This window comes from Orbicella franksi, chromosome 5 (genome assembly GCF_964199315.1).
Source record: "Orbicella franksi chromosome 5, jaOrbFran1.1, whole genome shotgun sequence".
In the NCBI taxonomy this organism is placed as follows: domain Eukaryota; kingdom Metazoa; phylum Cnidaria; class Anthozoa; order Scleractinia; family Merulinidae; genus Orbicella; species Orbicella franksi.
Window position 1 is genome coordinate 18,639,629 of NC_138149.1, and position 7,772 is coordinate 18,647,400.

The window sequence follows — 7,772 nt, forward strand, 5'->3', positions numbered from 1 at the left end:
ATATTAAATTTTGATACATTTATTAATGTAAGTAATCTTATGGGCTTGTGGTCTTTATTCAAGTGCTTATTTTTTTCAAAGTGCCAAAGAAAAATTGAGTGACTATTTTATGGTGCATCGACTTCAACTGGGGCCAAACTGGGTCAACTGGGACCTAAGACCCCTCTGAATCTCAATAACTAAGACCTAAGACCCCTTCTGAATCTCAGTAACTAAGACCTAAGACCTCCTCTGAATCTCAGTAACTAAGACCTAAGACCTCCTATGAATCTCAGTAACTAAGACCTAAGACCTCCTCTGAATCTCAATAACTAAGACCTAAGACTTCCTCTGAATCTCAGTAACTAAGACCTAAGACTTCCTCTGAATCTCAGTAACTAAGACCTAAGACTTCCTCTGAATCTCAATAACTAAGACCTAAGACCTCCTCTGAATCTCAGTAACTAAGACCTAAGACCTCCTCTGAATCTCAATAACTAAGACCTAAGACCTCCTCTGAATCTCAATAACTAAGACCTAAGACCTCCTCTGAATCTCAGTAACTAAGACCTAAGACTTCCTCTGAATCTCAATAACTAAGACCTAAGACCTCCTCTGAATCTCAGTAACTAAGACCTAAGACTTCCTCTGAATCTCAATAACTAAGACCTAAGACCTCCTCTGAATCTCAATAACTAAGACCTAAGACCTCCTCTGAATCTTAATAACTAAGACCTAAGACCACCTCTGAATCTCAATAACTAAGACTTAAGACCTCCTCTGAATCTCAGTAACTAAGACCTAAGACTTCCTCTGAATCTCAATAACTAAGACCTAAGACCTCCTCTGAATCTCAGTAACTAAGACCTAAGACCTCCTCTGAATCTCAATAACTAAGACCTAAGACCTCCTCTGAATCTTAATAACTAAGACCTAAGACCTCCTCTGAATCTCAGTAACTAAGACCGAAGACCCCCCAGGGCCGAAATTAACTTTTGCAGGCGGGCGCCAACTGGCGACTGAAATTTTTTTTTTTTTAGTCGCCATATGGAATAATGTGGTTGCCAAAAAGTGTCAATAAAATTTTTCCTTCGCAGCAAAACACAAACCAAAATTTTTGGTCACACAGGCTTGCCGGCAAAATCAGATTTGAATCGATGTCATCAGGAATCAAACCAGTGCTCACGTCATCTTTTGACTACTTTGACAGATCTACATTTCCACCTTTTGACGCCCAGAGAATATCTAAATCTTCAACTAATTTCTTCGCGGATGTACCGTCTCCCCTTTGTGATAAATTACAGAAAGATTTCAGAACATCTTTGGACACCACATCGCCTGGATAAATATTCATGTCGAAAGAACGCATGGGGCCTGTTGCGCCCGCGATACGTATGTTATGGGAAACTGCTGAAAAACATGGCGGCGTAGCTTCGCACTGATGGTAGCTGTGAAACGTTGTGGTAGATTTATAATAACAGGAAAATTAGTTTTATACTTTTATACAAAAGCAGTGGAAAGGTAAAAAGTAAGTGACCAATTGACGGGTGGCTTTGAATTTTGTTTTAATCGATTTGGCTGAAAATCACAGTTATTGTTTGTATAATTATCGTGGCATGAAATAGTTAATTGCCCGCTGGCGACCAGTTGTGAAATTCTGGTCGCCGGTGCAAAATTTTTAGTCGCATTGGCGACCAGGAAAGCGCAATTTCGGACCCTGGGGCCCCCTCTGAATCTTAATAAGTAAGTCCTAAGACCTCCTCTGAATCTCAATAACTAAGACTTAAGACCTCCTCTGAATCTCAATAACTAAGACCTAAGACCTCCTCTGAATCTCAGTAACTAAGACCTAAGATCTCCTCTGAATCTCAGTAACTAAGACCTAAGACCTCCTCTGAATCTCAATAACTAAGACCTAAGATCTCCTCTGAATCTCAATAACTAAGACCTAAGACCTCCTCTGAATCTCAGTAACTAAGACCTAAGACCTCCTCTGAATCTCAGTAACTAAGACCTAAGACTCTTTCCGAATCTCAAAAACTTAGAACTAAGACCTCCTCTGAATCTTAATAACTAAGACCTATGACTCCCTCCGAATCGAGAGCTTAACAAAACTTTTTTTTTTCCAAGTTTTCACACTAGAATTCAGGCACAATAGCTGTGCCCGGCAGCCTGCTTGCCCCCTCTGAATCTCAAGAACTAAGACCTAAGACTCTTTCCGAATCTCAAAAACTAAGAACTAAGACCTCTTCTGAATCTTAATAACTAAGACCTATGACTCCCTCCGAATCGAGAGCTTAACAAAACTTTTTTTTCCAAGTTTTCACACTAGAATTCAGGCACAATAGCTGTGCCCGGCAGCCTGCTTGCCCCCTCTGAATCTCAAGAACTAAGACCTAAGACTCTTTCCGAATCTCAAAAACTAAGAACTAAGACCTCTTCTGAATCTTAATAACTAAGACCTATGACTCCCTCCGAATCGAGAGCTTAACAAAACTTTTTTTTCCAAGTTTTCACACTAGAATTCAGGCACAATAGCTGTGCCCGGCAGCCTGCTTGCCAGGTTACAAGGTCGCGATGTTCTGCGGCATTTTGTAATAACTACGCATTTTGTAATACCCTACGCATTTTGTAATACCCTACGCATTTTGTAATACCCTACGCATTTTGTAATAAAAGTTGCAGCATTTTTTAATTACCTGCAGTATTTTGTATTAAATGCAAACGACGCAATTAGTAATAAGTGTTGCAGCATTTTGTAATAAACGTCAGTCTGCGCAATTTGTAATAACGTGGTGACGCAAATTGTAATAAGTCTCTTCACACGATAATTTCATGAAGCATACAGATTGGCCGGATTCTCTTCAACACTGGCTTAAAATAGTTTGTCAAATGCTCTTTTTTAGCAGATATCGGGAGCTAAACGACCCACATACTTCTATGTAAATCTATATTTTCAATAAGCATTTGGCATAATTTTAGCCTGAGAGGTGTATAAATTTTGCAAAATAAAGTTCTCAATTCCTTAAAAATTTCCTAAATCTTTATAATGGAGAATGGAATACCACCAGGTGAAATAGCTCCACCCATTGTCACGCAAACGTTGACGTTTTATTACTTTCTTTTTCGTGAACCTAACTTGATTCCAAGACTCGGACAAAAATGAGAAAAAAGAACTTATCTAAAAAATCAATCAATTCTAACAAGGTTTTTGTTGCACGATTTGATACCGTTCAAGAAGTTCACCATCTTCTTTTATTTAAAAAAAAGCTACGTGGAGAGTGCCCTACTGGCACCCCTGCTGCAGAAACCCTGTCACTGCATGAAATGGCAGAATCGATCAAGCGTAACTCCTGGCATATCTCATAGCAGACTGCTCAAAATGGTTTCATATGCCGTTTATCTCCTCAGGCTTTGCTCTAGTTTCCAGTTAGTTCAAGCTGGAGAAAAGCAAAAAAGGGCGCGAGAAGCTTTTATACATACGATGGATGATGAAACCTACGAAACTTTACTACTGCTTGTCCAGGGAAAGTTTAACGTCCCTGCTGTCGTGCGGTTCGGGAGAAAGAGAGACCTCTTTGCTCTTGGTCCTGAAGAGAGTCCTACCTCATACTTTAATGGAAAGAAAGCTGTGAAAACATCCGATGTATCTAGAATTGTTGGCAGAACATTCAAAGAAACTAAGTCGGCGGGATATAAAAAGCTGAAACGTAGAGCAGCAGATAGCTATGCGGGGCTTACTGAACGGCAGATACGACATGTGACTTCGAACAACGTCAAGTATCGTATTCACAACGCGGTATTTAAGAGCAGAGTCTTACCGAAACCTGTTAGAGCGAAACATGTACACTCACAGTACCAAATTGATTTGATAGACTTGACCAAGCAACCCGTCGAGTTTGCTGGTAAGACTTTCCACTATGTCCTTTCTTCGATGGACGTGTTTAGTCGTTATCTGTGGCTTGCACCACTGGAAAAGAAGTCAAGTCGTTGCATTGCAAGGAATCTGCAAAAGATATATGAAGAACATGGACCACCAGATCGTCTGCAGAGTGACCGAGGGAAAGAATTTTACGGACGTTTAGAAAATGCGTGCAAGAAATACAAAATCAAAAGAATTCGAAGTAGGCCTTACCACCCTCAATCACAAGGGAAGGTCGAAAGGTCACACCGACGTTTCCGTAACAAAATGATGTTCGACTTGCTTTCATTGAAAGGGTAAGGAGTCAACTGGGTTAAAAATCTCCCAACCTACTGCAGAATTCTTAATGAAGAAAAGAAAGAGGAACTTGGCTGGTTAAGTCCGTTTGAAGTGTATTACGGACGAAAATCAAATGTTGTCGTTAAGGCAGCATTAGAAGATTACGACATTGACGGTTGTCCAGGATCATTGAAATCGCCAAGCAGAAAAGATATATCTAAGCACAAAACCGGCGTTAAGAATGTCCGAGAAAGAGCTAAATCATATACACGGAAACTGGGAAAGCGCATGATGGACAGGCACAAACGTCTCAACCCTGCCTCAACTCAGTACAAAGTTGGAGAAGAAGTATTGATAAGACTTAAGCCGCGAAAAGGAAAGATTGCTCCAAAACGAAGACACGTTTTGTCAGGAAAAGTGATCGGCCGACATTTAACTACTTCCATGTATAAAGTGGTATTTGTTCAGCCCAATTCACATGAGCAAGAGCAGCACTGGATATCTGTAGAAGATATTGCAAGTATCAGTTGCGATGAAAAAGAAAAGAAAAAGCAAGAGAGAAAGAGAAAACAGAAATTGCACAAAGAAAAATATCACGTTCCTCTAACTTCACAGGAAAAGCTATTGCCCTTAGCAGATAGAGGTGCCATCGCTTTTAATCCTGCAGGAGATGGTATCTGTCAATTTAATGCACTTTGTTTTTGTTTAAGAAGGATTGGTTTTGAAAGATCATCTGAAACTTTGAGAGAAGAAATTGTAAGTACTTGAGAGAAAATCCAAGTGACTTTCACGGCTTTCCCCTAGAACTATACGCTGGCCAAGCATGGTCTCATTACTTAGCTGAAATGATTGAAGAGGGCACATATGGAGATCAAATCACCCTGCAGGCCGCTTCTAACCTTTTCAATGTGCAGCTTTCAATTCATTCTTCCCTCGGTGTAGAAGGAAACACTATCATCTCTCCCTTCACTGGTGTCCCAGTAGCAAACTTTCACCTAGGACACTTTGCAGAAGGCGAAGGAGAACATTATGTTTGCCTTGAGGTAGAGGATGAGGTAGAGGATGGTGATAATGAGCACACTTCGGAGAAACGAAATGACAGTGATGGCGAGAATGTGAACATGATGGAGGTGGAAGTGGACCAGGATGAGGAAAACGAAACAGCGGGATCAGCAGAACAAGAGGAACAGGGACAGCGGAAGAATAATGAAGACAGAATGAAAGGGACAGTTGACTGCAGCGTCTAGAAAAATGTTTGCGATGCCATGAATGAACACCACAACGAGGCTACCTGTTCATTTGACCAGCTTCCCAATGAGTTAGTGAGCAATATTCTCGAGACAGCTCTTCGTTCCTCAAAACCCAGTGATATCTGTCTCCTCTTTCAGCGGCTAAGAAATGTATCCGCCAGATTTCGTAATTGCGTCGATAGATTCGTGGACGTTCTTCCAAGGATATACTTCCCGGATGGATCACACGGTACAATAAGTGTGAGACGGCTTATAAAGCAACGTGGCCCCTCAAGTGGACTGGTATTAGAGGTGAAAGCTTTCATCAATAGCAATCGTTGGCACAATGCTTGGCTTGTGCTATATGCCCTAGGTTTGGGTGGGTTTCGAATTATGAAAATTTTCTGGCGAAAGTAAGACATGGAAAGACATGATCATGAACTGCTGTTGTTGTTGTCGTTAGTGTCGTTGTTATATTTTGCCACACAGCAAATGTGTACATTCTAGTTCTAGTTTATTGACTAAGAAAGGAGTCTCACATCATAAGTGATCGTCAAGATAATTTTCACATAAGATGTAATGGTCAATTATTGAGTTAATCAAATATGATAATGTAAAATTAAATATAAATAAAGTTCCTGTTCAAAGTATTAGCATTGTAATGTAATTTACCCACTTTCGCCTGCATCTACTGTACAAATACCCATGCAGATACTGTACTCATATTCAGTTTTAAAAAATCCTACAATAATTTAATAACCGATTTTCCATCAGGTTGTTGTTGAAGGGAATCCAGCCAATCTGTATGCTTCGTGAAATTATCGTGTGAAGAGACTTATTACAATTTGCGTCACCACGTTATTACAAAATGCTGCAACTTTTATTACAAAATGCGTAAGGTGTTACAAAATGCGTAGTTATTTCAAAATGCCGCAGAACACATGACCTTGTAACCGGGCACTGAATGGTATTTGGGTGCTTGGAGTACCCAGTGTCTGAACGCAACACTATTTTGTGCCGGAACCATTTACCAAGTATGTACTGTGGACTGAAAACATTTTGAAAATGGAGCTTTTCGAAAACGATGACGTCATGGGAATAATTTAATTTCCCTGCCCGAGTTTTCTCAAGCACAAATCCAAAGTGACCGGTGATTGTTGCGCTTTTAAAGTTCTCCGAACGCAGAGTGGACGGAAAACATTTGATTCGTTTTCAGAGTGAAAACGCTGTTTTCAAATTTCTCCGGTGTAGTGTGGGCGGGTCCTTACTCAACTGAGTTCTTTGGAAATGCCTAGTGAGTTCACGAATTTCACGAGCTTGAGCAGACTATAAAATCGCCATGTTCTCGACACTTGGTTTTGGTTCTACAGGGCACGATTCTTGTAAGCTTGGCATACCGAAAATAATCGTGGTTCCATGCTTATTTTTGTCGGACTCACGGGTACAGGCGTTAAAATTTAAGCCGGTTGATTTGCAGCTGTAAAATGACGTGATATTGTTGTCTGTCCGAACAGGAAATTTCAGAGATTGATCAAACAGGAATCAGATCTTCAAAAGGAAACACTTTTGGCCTGCCAAAAGTACTTTTGTTGTTGATGTAAATTTCAAAACCCAGGCCTTGGTTTTTGAGATTCGAGAGACGTTCTTAGATCTTAGATTTTGCCGAGATCCAGAGGGTTCTGAGGTCTGAGGTGAGTTTTTAGATTCGGAGGAGGTCTTACTGAGGTCTGTGTTTTGAGAGAGCCTAATTTGTACGTTACTTTTGGTCACGGCTACCCGAGGATTCGTAACTTAACCCCAGTTTTTAGGGAAGCTGTTAATACGGAACTAATTAACTATAAAAGTAGACAGCATACAACAGACAGTTTGGCTTGTCTCGGAAAACAAGTCTTCCAATTTTCTGATTTTGATAACGGAATAGTCCAAAGTAGAACCAAGGTCGTTCCTCCTCCCAAATACAATTTGAAAGATTGATTTGAAGCTTAGCAAAAACTGCGCGAAGACTGTGATAGTGGACCAAACTCTCCTAAATTATTAGGGCTGTGTAAGGGTTGTCAATTTAGCAGTACTTCCTACCCGAGGCCGCTTTAAATTCCAACTTCCTCTTGTCTTCTCCATAGACCTCAATTAAGTTTTTTGCTTCTGTTTGCGACCAACGGTTCTTCTTGCGCCTGCATGTATACTGCTGTTGAGCTACCAAACTGCTGATGGAAAGGAAACGCTCGACGGCACTTGACGATGAAAGGAAAGCGGCAGTCAAGGATTTCGTAGCCTAAACATCAGTAAATGTTGCCATTTTTCGGGTTGAATTCAAATCTACTTTATTAGGAGGAATCTTCGTCTATTTTCCCCTTCTTAACTCG

The 7,772-nt window shown here is 40.5% G+C and overlaps 3 protein-coding genes across 11 annotated transcripts in view; 2 read left to right on the plus strand and 1 right to left on the minus strand.

Moving 5' to 3' along the window:
• Window positions 1-7,772, minus strand: part of LOC145487527 (uncharacterized) — a 572,009-nt gene that overhangs the window by 250,439 nt on the left and 313,798 nt on the right. The window lies entirely within an intron of this gene.
• Window positions 1-7,772, plus strand: part of LOC145487565 (uncharacterized) — a 400,759-nt gene that overhangs the window by 240,541 nt on the left and 152,446 nt on the right. The window lies entirely within an intron of this gene.
• Window positions 1-7,772, plus strand: part of LOC145487541 (uncharacterized) — a 111,379-nt gene that overhangs the window by 92,340 nt on the left and 11,267 nt on the right. The window contains exon 1 of one of the 9 annotated variants that reach the window (XR_014049416.1): window positions 2-7,772. This exon is cut by the window's right edge and continues 8,124 nt beyond it. The exons of the other annotated variants lie outside the window; for them this stretch is intronic. The gene's annotated coding sequence lies outside the window, so the exon portion shown is untranslated. Of the gene's footprint in view, window position 1 lies in introns of those variants that run through there. 9 annotated transcript variants of the gene reach the window in all.